This window comes from Dreissena polymorpha, chromosome 9 (genome assembly GCF_020536995.1).
Source record: "Dreissena polymorpha isolate Duluth1 chromosome 9, UMN_Dpol_1.0, whole genome shotgun sequence".
NCBI classification, from domain to species: domain Eukaryota; kingdom Metazoa; phylum Mollusca; class Bivalvia; order Myida; family Dreissenidae; genus Dreissena; species Dreissena polymorpha.
Genome location: NC_068363.1, coordinates 73995482 through 74013950, shown reverse-complemented (window position 1 = coordinate 74013950; position 18469 = coordinate 73995482). Strand labels below are relative to the sequence as shown.

The window sequence follows — 18469 nt, the reverse complement described above, 5'->3', positions numbered from 1 at the left end:
AATATGTGTATATTTTATCAAAAGGTTTAGTCCTCGTATTGCATGAGTTTGTTGTGAGTTGAAATCTGTAAATTATTGGTATTGGGATTATTCCTCAAAATGTAAAGTCCTCACACAGTAGGAGTTTGTTGTGAGTTTGATTCTGTAAAACATTTGTTTGTCCTCAAAAGGTACATGTAGTCCTCTTATTGTATGAGTAAATTGAGAGTTGTTATAAGTTGTTTTCTGCAAAGCTATTGTGTTAGTTAAGAGATTGTAGCCCTCATATTGTAGCAATTTAATATGAGTTGAAGTCAGTAAGACATCTGTTTTATTCAACAAAATGCAGTCCTTGTATTGCGAGAGATGTAGTGAGTTGACATCTGTTAAGCATTCGTTTTACTCCCCAAAATGTAGTCCTCACATTGTAGGAGTTGTTTTGAAGTGAATGATGCAAACCTCTTGTGTAAGTACTCAAAAGGTAAAGTCCTAACATTGTAGGATATTTTGTAACTTGAAAATGTAGCAAACATACCTTATCTTAACATTCTTGTTAGATCAATACTGCAAACAAACAATATTTTAAGTGTGTAAGTATCTAAACATTATACTGGTCAGCTGCGAACACATTTCCCTTTTGCAACAGTCCCAACATGTTTATATGTTACCTCATCTCTTAAGTTACGAATGACAATCACGGTTAAGTAAGTTTAGAATTGATTAAAATAGGCAGCGTAATTGGGAAGATGGATAATTTTAACATGTACAGCATACTTTTAACAAAATACTGCCCCAACACATCTCTAAATAACTGTTCTGTTTCTTAATGTATCAGATCTGTATTCATCCAGATCGAATTCATTTGTAAAATGATAATCTTGCAGTATTTAACAGTCATGTGACTTTTATACTATATGGTATTATTAGATGCATTTGACTATTTGGAATAGCAAAACACCCCACATGTCAAGAATTTATTCCGACATACTTGCAGTTTTTATTGCCATTATATAAAGTTTAAAATTATTGATTTATAGCGTGACATAACAGTGTGTTTTTTCATCCAAACTGGGGCTGGTATTCTGCAACATTCTAAATAGAAAAAAGGATAAATTTTTCCCAAATATGACCTAAAAATTCAAAATGAAAGGTTTAAAAAATATATTTAATTTTCGAATTCAACATTTATCCTATTAAAGGGGCCTGTTCACGTTTGGGTAAATTGACAAAATTGAAAAAAGTTGTTTCAGATTCACAAATTTTCGTTTTGGTTATGATATTTGTGAGAAAACAGTACATGTGTAATTCTGAACATTTACCATGCTCTTAAATAGCCATTATATGCATCTTTTGATGGTTTAAAAACCTGAAAATTATAAAGCATTGCAACGTGAAACAAATTAATAGTCGGAGAGTTCTGTTGTTGTTGTTATATTCTGTGAAACTACGAGGAATGGTTATATAAAGTATAAAATGCATCCGACATTGTATAAAGGATTGCCGAGAGGTTTAAATGGGAGACTTTTTACTCCAAGACTCAGGGGTCAGTGGTTTGAGCCCTGCGGAGGGTTACCTTTTTTTGCATTTTAAAATTTTATTCTTGATTTTTCCTGGATAATTTAAGATCAAATGTTTACATTTATCAATATTAAGAATTTAGTGACAAACTTCAAAACATGCCAAAATCTGTGAAAAGTCCCTTTTAAGCCTCAAAAAGGCATCCTCACAGTTGAGGTGTGTAGGGTTATAGTATGTAAAACAATTGTAAAACAAAAGTCCTATAGTATAGTTGTTTTGACAAAAATTAAGTAAAAAATATCCTGACTGTCAAGTTCTATAATTTGTTTAATTGTCTGAGCTTTTGTGACTTGAATAATATGTAAAACATATTATTTGTCATTGGAAAAAAGTTCTCATGGTAGGAGTTGGTTGAAAGCAATAAATGTGTGAAATCAAGCCAAGGTGATGAAACCTTTGTAAATGAATACATTAAAAAAATACTTTGAGCCTGCAGAAAATCTTTTCAATTAGCCTGCAGATAAGCTTTTCAAGGATCATGTAGATAAGCTTGTCAAACTCATTTGTAAATACACTTTAAAACAAAATTGAGGCATGATTAATTGAATTAAAATATTAATAATGTCAAGAAGCAAAGTTTTAATCAAACATAATTTGATTCATTTAACATGAACATTTTGGACAAACAAAATAGAGAAGTTTGCTTGTTTTGAATAAATTATATTTGTGTAGAATAATATTTTTACTTGCACCTACTACTTATACATGTAAAAAAGTTAGAGAAACAAAAACAAAGAGCAGACCCTGAAAACAACTACCTTTAAAATGTACTATTTGCTGTTTTTTGCAGAACCCCTAATGTTCAATTCTATTTGAAGCATCCTAAGTTTGTGTACATGCTGATGAGCCACTCAAGCTGAAACTTATTTTAGACTCTTAAGTTGATGGTACTAGTATAACCGGGTGCAGGATCAACGGGGTTTTAAGGGGATTACATATGGGGTAGACATAATATAAACACACAGTTAACAACTTTATTTTTGCAAATATCTCAAGTTTTAAAAATAAATTTGCAAAAATCTTTAGGTCATAACAGACAGTTTCAAACCTATTTATTTTAGCTTGCTTGCATTGAAAGCCTCAGACTCCTTAAAATGCCGTTTCCCAAATGCTGAGTCCGTTTCCTGGACTAGAACCACTACTTGGTGTCTTTATGGGAGATTTAAAAAACGCTTCCACTGTGGGTATTGAACGCGTGACCTCTCGGCGGACAGGCATCCATTACACCATGGGGACCTCATATATGTGATATCCATGGAAAAGTGAAGTTTTTAGTATAAATTGGAGTTTGTTGTTACATGAATTCTGAGAAACACGTGGGCTAGTCATCAAAATGTATAGTCCTCATTATGTAGGACTTTGTGAGCTTATTAATAATTTCCATACAACATTTGCATTCGTTCTCAAAAAGTGGAAACCTCTGTTTTAAGGAGTTTTTGTGTGTGTAAACTTTTCAAAAACTTGTTAATCCTCAATTGTTAAAATCATGTCCATTGTAAACCGGTTTCAACACCATATGAGTTTAATTGACCGTAGAAAGACAAACCAAGATGTTTTCATCTTGGGCCTGGTTGCTTGTTTTCAGAAGTTCGTTTTTTTTCGGGTTCAAAGCAATGCAGGGCAAGGAGATTATACTGCAGGGCGATTAGATTTTGGGCCTTCTTGCCACGCAGGGTGACTGGATCTGGAACAGTGATTTTTTATTTATTTTTGTTACAGCCTGTGCCATTTAGATTGGGAAAATTAGCGCGATAAACCATGAAATTGGGAAAAATAGCGCGATAAACCATGAAATTGGGAAAAATTGTAAATATGATTATAAGAACAGAATTAAAATTATTAAAGTATGTTTGACAGCATTTTTATATTATAAAGTGCTAATTTAATGTGTTCTTACAATGAAGTCAATGTTAAGTTAATATCCTTCCACATGCATATTGAACTTGCAATAATCTATATAGATTCTTGATTATACCATTTAATCATAACCTCTTTAACAGTAAGAATTTAATTCAGTATTTTTTTAATTAAATATCATATGGTGAAAACATGAACAAATATTTAAAAAAAAACGCTTTAGTGGTATTGCTATGTCAATGATGTATTAAATGGAGTTAAACTAATTTATTTCATTTCTTTACCTTTCAACATCTTGCACTTGACATCCTCTGTTAAATGCTATTTCGGTAAACTGTAAAGCGTGACAAACATAATAAAGCAGAATATGCATATGAATCTGATTATACACAGAATTACTAACATATAAATTATATCATGTTTGTCTCTTTCCATTTTCGAACGATACTCATCTTTAGGTAGACTTATGCCAATTTCCCAACACTGATTTCCGTGATGCACATTCACTGTGAAGATTTCTAATAAATATTTGTTGTTTTTATCTCAACATTGTATTTTGCGTTAATGGACACACGCATTAAATTATTCCGTAATAACCATATGATATCCGTTTTTAATTTGAATGTCATTAATCATTTTCGCCGCTCATCGCAAATTTCTCCTCTGCTTGCCGCCATCTTGAACGTGTGTAAAATAACAGGCGTTTACAATCGGGATACATCAACTCTCGTCGGTATCCTCCGCAATAGTGAGAGAGATGTGGATAGTAACGTAAAATTGTATTCGGCTAAATTCGCGAACAATACGTAAGTTAGTTGTCGTTCGGCGACGACTCGACAAGCTCGATCGGCACTCGTTCGAAAATTATTGATAAATTACATTTTAATCTTATTGGCTTTATGAGGAAAATTTTGTCTTTTGGGGAAATTTTAATCAATTTTTGGGAAAAGACGTCATTTTTTGCAATTGGGAAGCAGCCGACTATCGGCTGTAATTTTGGGCAAAAAAAATCAATGCTGGAATAATCTGTAGATGCCTACCATGTTTATTTTTTTGTGAGTTGAAACATATGTTTGCAATGTCGAACAAGTTCAAATGTTTTATAATTATATTGTGAAAGTTTGTACATATTTTGTGTTCCAGCCCTAAGGTTGTGATTGATTTTGTTTTAATTAAAATCTAAAATTAGTGTGTTGTACATTGATTTCTGTTAAACAAGAGTGTAAGTTATCAGAAAGGAAAGTCCTCATATTGTTGGAGTTTGTTGTGTTAAAGGGAAAGTCCTCATATTGTTTGAGATTGTTGTATATAATATTATGTAAAACAAGTGTGTAAGTCATCCAAAATGAAAGTCCTCATATTGTTGGAGTTTGATGTATGTTGAATTATGAAAAAACTAATGTGAACGTTATCAAAAGTTAAAGTCCTCATATTGCTTGAGATTGTTGTGTGTTGAATAATGTTAAAAAAGCGTGTAAGTAATCAAAAGGGACAGTGCTCATATTGATTGAGTTTGTTGTATGTTGAATTATGAAAAAACATGTTAAGTTATCAAATGGTAAAGTCCTCATATTGTTGGAGTTTGTTGTGTATTGACTAATGTAAAACAAAATGTGTAAGAAATCAAAAGGGACAGTCCTCACAGTTCATGATTGTTGGTGAGTTCTAGTATGTAAAACAATTGTGAAACAAAAGTCCTCCTATACTATAGTGTTTTTTTTAATTATATTAAAAGTATCCTGAAAGTGATATTCCTTAATTTGTTTAATTGTCAGAGTATTTGTGACTTGAATAATATGATAAATATTTTCTATGTAATTGGAAAAAATCCTCAATGTAGGAGTTGGTTGAAAGCAATAAATGTTTGAAATCAAACCAAGGTAATGATTACCATTTGTAAATAAATAAATTTAAAAATACTCTGAGCCTGCAGATAAGCTTTTTCCAACTCATTTGAAAATGCACTATAAAACAAAAATTTAGGCATGAAAAATGGATTTAAAATATTGATAATGCTAAGAAGCAAAGTTCACATTTAACCAGTCTTCACGCTAACTATAAGCCTGACAGCCCGGGACTGGGTAAATGTTAATCGGGCTACTAGAAATTAATAATTTATATAGTTGGGCTATTGGATTTTTTGTCTGTTTCTAATAAAGCATCATATGCCGGGCTAGTGGTTGAAATATATTTACCGTGAAGACTGCATTTAACATATATTATCTCATTTAACATGACAATTTTGGACAAATACCCTGATATAGAGAAATTTGCATGTTTTAACTCTGAAAACAGCTACCTATTTAATTTACCTTTTGCTGTTTTACAAGGCGTCCAAAGGTTCACCTGACCACCACAACTCTTTTCGGAGTGTCTGAAGTTCGTGTACGTGCTGGGAAGCCACTTACAATGAAACTGGGCATTACCGGTTCTCCAACTCCCATTGTCATCTGGGCTAAAGAAGGAAAACCCATTCCAAGGGTAATTATCTATTAGTATTTAAATCTTTGGGACCAGTTTAGTGTTTTCAATTATATTAAACCAGTAACCCATTCAATATGTTTAACCATTTCAGAGTGAAACAAAGGTAATTGTACATGTACTTACCTAAACGGTTTATAAATAATACTTAATCCACTGACTTTCTAATTAAAATGTGTTTTTTGTAAGTAAAACGTATCCTTCATCGTTGTACATGTATGACATGCACTTCACATAAAATAAATATTAATTATATGATGCCCGTTGTTAATGCTATGGTTACTTGTCATTTCTGCTAAGCTTCGTTATTTCTTTTTATTGTCTGCCATCTTAGAAGCACATTTTTTTGTGCAGCGCCATGTAAAATCGTATACAACCGCCAAAGTTCGCGACAACTCGAGAAGCTCCATTGACGTTGGAATCATTCTCGGATTTTTTATATTTTCTTCAGTGTTCTTATGTCGGTTGATAATGATACATTATTTGACAAGAATTACCTTTTTTATTTCCGGAAATATCAGGAACCATTAATCAAGAAATAATGTTGTTTTGAAAACTGCAAAGGGGTTGCAATCTTAGGAAGCAAAAAATATTGGACAGTAAGTCTGGCGCTCATGCATTTCACTTTTGGCTTTTTGAAATATTTGTCGGCAATTTCCAACGGCCAGACGGGCATTTACCATGTCTAGGCTCTAGTTCTCAACTAACCATCAAATATTAACAATTTGCAAACCTATCTTTACTTCCATTAGCTGCAACACATGTTATTGTTAGTCAAATGTATTTTGGTTGACTTATATTGTAGGCTCGCACCTCATTACTATACTACACTAGAGCTCCCAAAAGCAGATCATTGTGACACTGGAAACTACCTTGTGACTGTTGAAAACGAACATGGCAGAGATTCTGCAGATATTCCGGTCTTAGTTATTGGTATGTTAAATTTTGCAATGTCTCAATAGCAAGTTCAAGTTTCTACACTGGCAATTGTCAAAAGCAACAATAAATATCTGAGTTGATAAAAAATTAACAAACTGCTAATAATTTCTCTATCAAAGATATATTATTTATTTGCATAATATGTCTTGTAATGCCCCAGGTAGGGTGGCATATAGCAGTCGAACTTACTGTCCATCAGTCAGTATGTGTGTATGTCAGTATGTGTGTATGTCAGTATGTGTGTATGTGAGTCTGTCCGTCCGTCCGAAAAAAAACTTTTAACGTTTGCCATAACTTTTGCATTATTGAAGATAGAAACTTGATATTTGGCATACATGTGTATCTCATGAAGCTGCACATTTTGAGTGGTGGAAGTTCACGGTCAAGGTCATCCTTCAAGGTCAAATGTCTAATATATGGCGTCTGTCTGTCCGTCCAAAAACTTTAACATTGGCTATAACTTTTTCACTATTGAAGATTGCAACTTGATAATTGAATGCATGTGTATCTCATGGAGCTGAACATTTTGAGTGGTGAAAGGTCAAGGTGAAGGTCATCCTTTAAGGTCAAATGTCAAATATATGGCGTCTGTCTGTCCGAAAACTTTAACAATGGCCATAACTTTTTTAATATTGAAGATAGCAACTTGATATTTGGCATGCACGTGTATCTCATGAAGCTGCACATTTTGAGTGGTAAAAGTTCAAGGTCAAGGTTATCCTTCAAGGTAAAATGTCAAAAAAAAATTCAAAGCGTTGTTCTCATGGAGCTGCACATTTTGAGTGGTGGAAGTTCAAGGTCAAGGTCATTCTTCAAGGTCAAAGGTCAATAAATAAAAATATTTCAAAGCGGTGCAATATGGGGCATTGTGTTTCTGACGAACACATCTCTTGTTGTAACCATAATTGCTGTGCTAGTGTTCTGTGTTGTTACTAATAGCCTCTTCATAAAATTAACAAATAGTCAAATTGTTTTGCAGACAAGCCTGGACCCCCGGACGGTCCTTTGGAGGTCAGTGATGCGTTTGCGGACTCCTGCCAATTGGCTTGGAAACCACCTCAGGACAAAGGAAACTAACCAATAATCGTTGAGTCTTATTAATTACAATTTTTATTCTTTGATTAAGGCTTGTTTACCATGAATACAACTATTGAAAATGAAATTGTTGTTCTTGGGCATATTTTGTTTAGAAATCATTTTCAATGATTTAAACTGAACTTATTTAATGACAGAAAATATATTTGTGTTAGTGTTTGACACAACAATATATCTCTTAAGTTACCTATTTCATTCAATTGAAAACAATATTCAAGTTTTAGATGTTGCCACGTAAACCGATTATGGAATGTACTCTTGATTTAGGTTACACAGTAGAAAAATTCCAGGAGGGCTTGTACTTCTGGGAAAAGGTGCCTGGCATGCCGATGTGCAAGTCCATAATAGTCACTGGACTGAAGACTGGAGTCAAGTTCAAGTTCAGGGTCATGGCTGAGAACATATACGGAATAGGAGAGCCCTTAGAGACAGATTTCCCAGTGTTAGTCAAGAATAGATTTGGTGAGATAATGCTTTTTTTCTAGTCAGTGTTCACAAATTCCGTTAACAAATGTCTTGTGTAGTTGTTGTTATTTGTGTCCTTGGAACAATTCAGCTCCATATTCTAGTATCCATTTGCTTTCTGTATTTCTCATGACCCAAAAGGGAGGCATATAGTAACTGCATTGTCAGTCAGTCTGTCCTTCCATCCATCCATCAGTCTTGCTCTCTTCATGCGTGGAGTATAACTGAAAATATTGAAGGGATTTTCAAAAGGTGTAGTCCTCAGTATGTAGGAGATTGTTGATAGTCCAATTATGTAAAATTGTGTATATTTCTAGCCCTCATGTTGTAGGGGTTGCTGACTTGTGTGTTTAATAACAAAACAAATAGTTTTATGCCCCCATTACATAGGTTCTGGGGGCATATTAAAATCGCACCGTCCGTTAGTTTGTCAGTCAGTTAGTCAGTCCGTTAGTCCGTCCGGTTTAGTTTCCGCTCAATAAGTCAAGCAATTGTCATCAGATCTTTACCAAACTTCATGAAATTGTGTAAGGCAATAACATCTGGGTCAAGTTCGATAATCTGCCAAATTGACCTAGACACTCTTGAGTTACGGCCCTTGAATCATCATAAAATTGGGTTTTTCTTGTTTCCGCTCAATAACTTGAGCAATTGTCATCAGATCTTCACCAAACTTTTTGAAAATGTGTAAGGCAATAACATCTATTTCAAGTTCGATTCTCGGTCAAATTCACCCTGACACCCTGACACTGCTGAGTTACAGCCCTTGAATCATCGTAAAATTGGGTTTTATCTGGTTTCCGCTCAATAACTCTAGCAAATACCAAAGGATCTTTGCCACTCTTCATAAAAATGTGTAAGGCAAAAACATCAAGGTCAAGTTCGATATTCGGCCAAATCGACCAAGACACTCCTGAGTTACGGCCTTTGAATCATTGAAAAATTGTGTTTTTTCTCGTTTCAATTCAATAACTCGAGCAATTGTCATAGGATCTTTACCACACTTCATAAAAATGTGTAAGGCAATAAGATCTAGGCCAAGTTCGATAATTTTCCATATTGAACCAGACAATCTTGAGTTACGGCCCTTGAATCATCAAAAAATTGCGGTTTTTCATGTTTCCGCTCAATAACTCAAGCAAATTTCATAGGATCTCCGCCACACTTCATGAAAATGTGTAAGGTCATAAAATCTAGGTCAAGTATGATAATCAACCAAATCGACTAGGACACTCCTGAGTTACGGTCCTTGAATCATCGGAAAATTGAGTTTTTGTCCTTACGTTATGAAGTTGTGCATGTTGGATTATTATTGTCCTATATCAAAATTGAACTCTTTTTATATTCCCCCGGTAGGGTGGTATATAGCAGTTGCACTGTCCGTCCATCTGTCTGTCCGTCGCACTTTTGCGTTTAGGTTTAAAAAATGCTCATATCTTCTATGGCGCTTCAGATGTAACCTTCATATTTGGTATGCATGGGTATATAGACAAGGCCTTTCCATACGCACACAAATTTTGACCCCTTTGACTTGAACTTAGGGTTCGCGTTTAGGTTTCGAAATCTGTGTTTAGGTTTCGAAAAAGCGTTTTTTCGGGGCATATGTCCTCCGATGGAGACAGCTCTTGTTAAATCTATTTATATTAGCTTGCTAGCATCAAAAGCCTCAGAGTTATTGAAATGCTCTCGAGTCCATTTCCAAGACATAGAATCAGTACTTGTGTCTTTATTGGAGATCTAAAGAACTTTCCCACAGTGGGTATCGAACACGTGACCTCCCAGCAGACATCAATTACACCACGATGACCTCATATAGTATGTGATATCCATGGAAAAGTGAAGTCTTTAGTAAATATTGGAGTTTGTTGTGACATGAATTCAGAGAAACATGTGGGCTAGTCATCAAAATGTAAAGTCCTCATAATGTAGGACTTTGTGAGGTAATGAAGAATTTCCATACCAAAATATATAGTCCTCATTATGTAGGAGTTTGTGAGTTGATTAAGAATTTCAATACAACAATGTATAGTCCTCATTATGTAGGGGTTTGTGAGTTTATTAATAATTTCCATACAACATTTGCCTTAGTTCTCAATAACTGGAAACCTCCGTTTTAAGGAGTTTTTTGTGTGTAAACCTTTTAAAACTTGTTAATCCTAAATAGTTGAAATCATTTTCATGGTAAACCGGATTCAACACCATATAAGTTTGATTGATTGAGGAATGGCAAATCAAGATGTTTTTATTTTGGACGTGGTTGCTTATTTTCAGAAGTTGTGTTTTTTCAATTTAAAAACAATGCAGGGCGAGGAGATTAAACTGCGGGGAAATATGGTTTTGAGGCATTCTTACCCTGCAGGGTGAGTGGCTCTGGAAACATGTGTGGATGCCTGCCATGTTTCTTGTTTGTGAGTTTAAACATGTTTGCAATGTCGAACAAGTTCAAATGTATTTTAATTATATTGTGAACTTTTGTCATCAAAAGTCATCAAAAGGGAAAGTCCTCATATTGTTGGAGTTTGTTGTATGTTGAATTATGAAAAAACTTATGTGTAAACATAAAAACATATCAAAAGGTAAAGTCCTCATATTGTTGGAGTTTGTTGTGAGTTGAATTATATAAAACAAATTTGTCAGTCAAAGGAAAGTCTTCACAGTTTAGAATTTTTTTAAGGCTTTAGACAAAGTATGTAATACCATTATAAAACAAAAGTACTTATAAAGAATGTATTTTTGTTATAAAAATTGTGTTAAAAAAAATATTGAAAGTGAAGTTTGTTAATTTGTTATATTTTAAAGAGTTTTCATGACTTAAATAATATGTTGAACATTTTATTTGTTATTAAAAAAAACTTGTTTTAGGAGGTGGTTGAAAGCAATAAATATGTGAAATCAAGCCAAGGTAATGATAACCATTTGTAAATGAATACATTAAAAAATACGTTGAGCCTGCAGATAAGCTTTTCAAACTCATTTGTAAATACACTACAAAACAAAAATTGGGGGATGTAAAATGGATTTAAAATAATGATAATGCCAAGAAGCAAAGTTCGCATTTAACATAATTGTCTCATTTAACACGACACTTGTGGACTAATACCCAGATAAAGAGAAATTTTCTTGTTTTAATATATTTGTGTAGAAAAATATTTTGATTTGCACCTACAACTATACTAGCTAGAGAAGCTTAAACTTGACAAAGAGCAAAATTTGAAAACAGCTACCTATTAAATTTTCCTTTTGCTGTTTTTACAGAGTCCCCAAAGGTTCACCTGACCAACACATCTCTTTCTTGAGCGTCTGAAGTTTGTGTATGTGCTGGGGAGCCACTTACGATGAAACTGGGCATTACCGGTTCTCCTACTCCCACTGTCATCTGGACCAAAAAAGGAAAACCCATCCCAAGGGTAATTATGTATTGATATTTAAATCTTTGGGACCAGGTTAGTGTTTTGAATAATATTCAATTTGTTTCGCCATTTCCGAGTGAAACAAAAGTAATTGTACATGTACTCACCTAAACAGATTAAAAATACTACTGATTATTTCTAATTAAAATATATTTTGTGTATGCAAAACGTTTCCTCCATCGTTGAATGACACGCACTTAACATTAATAAATACTAATTATATCATGTCTGTCATTAATTTTATCGTCAATTATAATTTTCTGAGCCTCGTAATTTGCTTTTATTGTCTGCCATCTTGGAAGCACATTTTTTGTGCAACGCCATGTAAAATCATATACGACCATGTGGCGGGCTTTTCTGCATTCCCGACAACTCAAGAAGCTCCATTTATTTTGGGAATCATTACCAGAATGTTTTGATGCTGCAGTGTTCTAATGTCGGTTGTTAAGATATATGACGAGAATTATCTTTTCATTTCCGGAAATATCAGGAACCATTAATCACGATATAATGTTGTTTTGAACACCGCAATGGAGTTGCAATCTTTGGTATCAAACATTATTGGACAGTAAGGCTAACGATCTTGCATTCACCTTCGGCCTTTTGAAATGTTTGTCGGCAATGTCCTACGGACAGGCATTCCCCATGTCTGGGCTCTAGTTTTAAACTAACCATCAAATATAAACAATTTGCAAACCTACCTTAACCTCCATCAGCTGCAACATATTTTATTATTAGTCAAGTCTATTTTGGTTGACATATTGTAGGCGCGCACCTCCAACACTAATGACTGTACTACACTAGAGCTCCTAAAAGCACATCATGGGGACACTGGAAACTACCTTGTGATTGTTGAAAACGATCATGGCAGAGATTTTGCAGATATTCCGTTCATCATTATTGGTATGTTAAATTTTGCAATTTGTCAGTAACAAAAAAAACATTTACCAGTTCAGTTTTATGCTGTTTGCACATAGCCATTTTCACTTTGCTTCTAGCGGGAAAGGGTTATATGCATAAAATGTTTTGTTTGTTACCATAATTTCCGTGCCAGTGTTCTGTTTTGTAACAAATAGTCTCTTCATAAAATTTACAAGTAGTCTAATTGTTTTGCAGACAAGTGTGGACCCCCCGAAGGTCCTCTGGAGGTCAGTGATGTGTTTGCGGACTCCTGCTGATTGGCATGGAAACCACCTCAGGACAAAAGAAACTTACCAATTATCGGTAAGTCCTATTAATTACAATTTATATTCTCTGATTTAGGCTCGTTTACCATGAATACAACTATTGAAAATGAAATTTTTGTTCTTGGGCATATTATTCACCCGGGAAATTTTCGGGGAGCATATAGCTGCCAGTTTGTCCTTCCTTCCTTCTTTCCTTCTTTCCTTCCTTCCTACCTTCCTTCCTTCCTTCCTTCCTTCCGTCACACTTTTGTTACAGTTTGTCATTGCGACTTTGATATTTTACTGATCTCTTACATATTTGGCATGTAGGTACCTTGCATGAAATCTCTACCTTTAGATGAGGTTTGAGGTCACTGTGGTCAAGGTCACAAAGGCTAATAATAGATTTTTCCGTCACACTTTTGTTACAGTGTCTCATTGCTCCTTCAATATTTTACTGATCTCTTACATATTTTGCATGTAGGTACCTTGCATGAACCTCTACCTTTTGATGAGGTTTGAGGTCACTGTTGTCAAGGTCAAGGTCATCGAGGCTAGTAATAGATTTTTCCGTCACACTTTAGTTACAGTTTCTCATAGCGCCTTCAATATTTTACTGATCTCTTACATATTTGGCATGTAGGTACCTTGCATGGACCACTACCTTTTGATGAGGTTTGAGGTCACTGGGGTCAAGGTCACCGAGGCTAAACATAGATTTTGTTAGGTGGATATTAACACATAGATTGACAAAGCGCATCAACGGGGAGCATCCATCTGTTTCACTGATATTCTTGTTTTGTAAAGAAATCATTTTCAATGCATAAACTGAACTTATTTAATGACAGAAAATATATTTGTGTTAGTGTTTGACACAACAATATATCTTTTAAGTTACCTTTCCCTATTTCAATCAATTGGAAACAATATTCCAGTTTTGGATGTTGCCATGTAAACAGATTATGGAATGCACTCTTGATTTAGGTTACACAGTAGAGAAATGCCAGGAGGGCTCAGACTTCTGGGAAAAGGTGCCTGGCATACCGATGTGCAAGTCCAGAATAGTCACTGGACTGAAGACTGGAGTCAAGTTCAAGTTCAGGGTCATGGCTAAGAACATATACGGAATAGCAGAGCCCTTAGAGACAGACTGCCCAGTGTTAGTCAAGAATCGATTTGGTGAGAAAATGCTTTTTTCTAGTAGTGTTCATAAATTCAGTTAACAAATGTGTTTTGTAGTTGTTGTTATTTGTGTCCTTGGAACAATTCAGCTCCATTTTCTAGTATCAATTTCCTTGCTGTTGATTTTATGAACCCAAAGGGAGGCATATAGAATCGTCAGTCCGTCCATCAATCCATCAGTCTTTCCCGCTTCTTGCATGGAGTAGAACTGGAAGTATTGAATAGATTTTTAAAAGGTGTAGTCCTCATTGTTTAGGAGTTTGTTGTGATTCGAAATATGTAATCATTTGTTATATTTCTAGTCCTCCTGCTGTAGGGATTGTTGACTGTGTGTTTGATAACGAAACACATATGTGTGATATCCATGAAATATTGAAGTCCTTAGTATATATTGAAGTTTGTTGTGACGTGAATTCTGGGAAGCATGTGTGCAAGTCATCAAAATGTATAGTCCTCATTTTGTTGGAGTTTGTTATTTGATTTTTATAAAACATCCTCAAAAAGTGGAAACCTCAGTTTTAGGGAATTTGTTGTGTGTTTACTTTTGTAAAACTTGTTGGTCCTCAATTTTTAAAAACATTTCCATGGTAGACCTAAGAAAATAATTCAGTTATACAGCTGGGGACAGGTTTAGACATGCCTTTTGTGGTGAGTCGTGGTTATGGGTTTTCGTTATAAGTACCGTAATTACTCATAAGTTTCCAAAAACCTTAAATTTTCTGACATCCCTAGTTTTAGCAATTATTATTCTTTGGAAGCCCAGATTGTCATCTACAATTAATGACTCGTACAGCTGAATTTCGTCTCAAGGTCAAGGTCACAGTGAACACTTGATAATTGTACATATAACTAATATTAGATATTGAGTGTATATGTTTGTGTCGTGCTCATGGTATAGGTCTTCTTTATGCATGGAGATAATTAAGTGTGGCACAAATGTTCACCATCACCATCAGATGTGTCTTGAACAAGTTTAAGTTCCCTTGGTTCAGATCAAGGTCACACTTGAAGTACAAATGTTTTATAAATCTTGAAATTATTTCAATACCTGTCGGTTGTGTCCAGAACAGGACATTGAGGGAATTTGAAGTTGTAGTGCGTAATAGATGGTGGACATATTTTGATATTTTATGTTTACTATGATCAGTTTCACAGACAAGAATCATTTCACTGGGCTGAATTAGTCACTTATAAAATGTAAATGAAGTTTTCAATCATGGAAGGTTTTATGTAACTTTGAGAGTATCATTTCATGACATATAGTTATATGAGTATATTTATGCATTTCATGATCATGTTTCTTGAGTAAAAGCTGAATATTGTGTTAATATTAAAATGTGTTGCAGGTAGTGCCTTCCACTGACAAGTGACAAGAATAATTGTTCACAATAATATGAAGGGGCATGGGCTTGTTATTAATTGTTCATCCAGAGCAAAACACATCTTATTTGCTTCAAACTTCAAACTTATACTATTAAGCAGCCATAATTAACACACTAGGTATCATCTGGAATGTTAGCAGTAATCTTAGCAAATCAATATATTGGTGTAGAAGTAGAAACAAAACAACATGTACTAGTTCTTTTCTTAAATAATGAGTCCCTTTTGGTGATTAATTTTGGTGTCTTGTTTAACTCAAAGAGTATTGCTACTAAAGTGACGAAACTTAACCAACATACTATTATCACTAGCATGTAAAAATGTGCACAAAAAAATGCTGGTCATATTTTTAACACAATCATAATAATGGCCCTATTTAGGAACAACAATACACTCTTGAAAAACTGATCATATTATAGGGACATCTGCAGCAGGCAGTTTGGCCTGCAGCATCAAGGAGAACTATGTTAACTCTTACTCATAAAGGTTTTAGTTGTATCATCATGAAACTTGTTGATAAAATCTGGGCCAAGTTTTATAAGCAGTCAGATACTACTTTTAATCCTATCATCAATCGTGGTCAAAATGTTTGTGGGCATATACTCTCAGCCAAGTGAAGTGCAATAACCTGAAGCACTTTTAAATTACCCTTGAATTACCAAAAAATGTACCAAATTAATGTTCTCTAACTAAAATAGGCTAATCATCTTAATCCTTGTGGTATTCCTTTCCTATAGATACATGTTTAATTAATTGTTAATTAAAAAACTGTACTTTTATTGTAGAGCCGGCTGCCAAGAAGACAGTAATTTGGAAGAAGATTCTGAAGAAGATACACCAGTTGTTGATACAGTTGCTCTGTCCACAGCTACAACCAACAAGTCCAAACCCACAACCAGCCAGTCCAAAGCCACAACCAGCCAGTCCAAAGTTTCAACCAAAGCAACAACCAGCTTTGTCGGAAAGAAAGCGCAGAAAAGAAAAATGTGGTCTGTTGAAGAACAAGCTGCTGTTGAGCGACAACTGGGAAAATATCTTCACACTTCAAAGCTGCCAGATAAACACGAGATTGAGGAGAGCCGAAAAAAAGAACCTGTATTGTTGAACAGACCTTGGCAACAAGTGAAAAGCTACATTAAAATATGTAAAGTTTCAATGCAGAGAAGATTAAACAGTGCAAACTAAACAAGCTGTGTGTTTTGTGTCAAGCCAGCAGGGGTGAACTACTGGTTTATTTCCTTGAAAAGCATGTCTTAGTTACAAGGCTTATTGTGTATAAACATTCATCACTATTTATCTTTTGTTCGTATTTTACATTAACATTCGACCTTGTACTCATGTCCTTCGGATTTTTTGTTGCGCATAATCAAAAAGGATAAATGCTAGGAATGAAACTTTACAAACATTAATATCCCAGCATGAGAACTTATTCCCCTGTGTATTTTGGTCCTTTTTTCTACATAATTGGAGTTATGAGACAACTGGAATATAGGGGAATCAGTGTCCTTAGGACACGTGTTGAATTGTTCTTTTTTATCTTCATTTTATATGCGTGATGTGCTCACATAAAGTTTTGTTTTATTTTTGGGACTGCTTTTCATGTGAGTCCAATTTCTGTATTATCTACATGTAGTGCTCCATCAAGGCCTTAATGGAAGGTTGCCCCGCCCTTCCTTTCCAATGATTTGTAACTTGATTTGTAACATTATTGACAGTGTGTTATGGCGCATATGTAGTAGCAGCTGTTTTTCTTAGTATAAATTACTTTTTTGGATTTGTGTTGCATATTACTCAAAAGGATTTACTGCTAGAGTAGTATACATATAAATGTATTGATCAGCATCTGCACTTTTATTATACGCTTTTGTAACAACAGGCATGTTCTTTGTTAAATTTATTTTGCAAAAGTACAACAAACCTTTAACCCACAATGGTATCTTTAAGCAGCTTTTAGCTCCATATTTTGAAGAAATGGCTTTTCTTCTTGCCCCATCTTCAGCCTTTGAACTACATGTAGCTTAAAGTTAAAACTTTTTCTGTAAGCTAGTTTCATGTGATTTCAATGTCTGTATTATCTACATGCAGTGCTCCAGCTAGGCCTTAATGGAAGGGTGTCCCGCCCTGCCCTTCCGAAGTCCCGCCCTGCCCTTCTGAGGCCCCGCCCTGCCCTTCTGAGGCCCCGCCCTGCCCTTTTATTAAAAAAATGAGTTAATAGCTTTTTTTTATCTCCTAAAGATGTTTCATTAATAAACCCATATGTTTTGTGCTGGGTTACTTGTTTGAATAATTATATTTCGTCAATATAATGATAAATTGATGACTGTAATTGGTTTATGTGTGGACTATTTCTTAATATTTGATGTGTTTAATTTCACTAAATGTTACAATTTATAAGTTTCAAGAGACATATATGTTGGAGTGTGTTATTGTATGAGTGTTGGTATTTTTCGCCTCATTACGTGTGGACATGAATGTCAATAGATTGGAATTAGAAGATGATAATGTCGTACATGATCTCATGACCATACTATCATTTTGTTTTGACTTATTAATATAATGCAACATACATGTCGTCTACTGTTATTACATAAATATAGTACAACATACATGTCATCTACTGAATGTAATAATTTGTTTGACAGACATTTTGTGGATTTTTCAAGACAGCATATTTTCCAAAATACATAAAGATCACTTACGTAACTTTTTGCATTCAAAATATTTCAGTGTTACAATTATGGTAACTGCTTCTTTCTGATTGTTTTAAAAAAGACATCTCAATTGAGAGTTGTGTTTTGTTTTACAAATTTTATTTTAATACTAATAAGAAAATTGGAATACCGAAAAATATTTATTATTTTAATAAAACAGTGTTCAGTAACACAAAAGCTGATAAGTCATATAACTGACATTTTTAGCTTTATAATATTTAGTAGT

General features: G+C 34.3%; 1 long non-coding RNA gene across 4 annotated transcripts in view; it reads left to right on the top strand.

Annotated features, from left to right (window-relative positions):
- LOC127843839 (uncharacterized) overlaps positions 1 to 18469 on the top strand; it is a 26998-nt gene extending 8529 nt beyond the window's left edge. Inside the window, exons 2-10 of one of the 4 annotated variants that reach the window (XR_008032365.1) lie at positions 5745 to 5895; positions 6701 to 6828; positions 7814 to 7920; positions 8197 to 8391; positions 11650 to 11801; positions 12572 to 12707; positions 12921 to 13028; positions 13955 to 14149; positions 16318 to 18466. This is a non-coding gene — a long non-coding RNA (uncharacterized LOC127843839). Of the gene's footprint in view, positions 1 to 5744; positions 5896 to 6700; positions 6829 to 7813; positions 8392 to 11649; positions 11802 to 12571; positions 12708 to 12920; positions 13029 to 13954; positions 14150 to 16317 lie in introns of all 4 variants that reach the window. The other 3 variants (XR_008032367.1, XR_008032366.1, XR_008032364.1) reach the window with 3 other exon arrangements.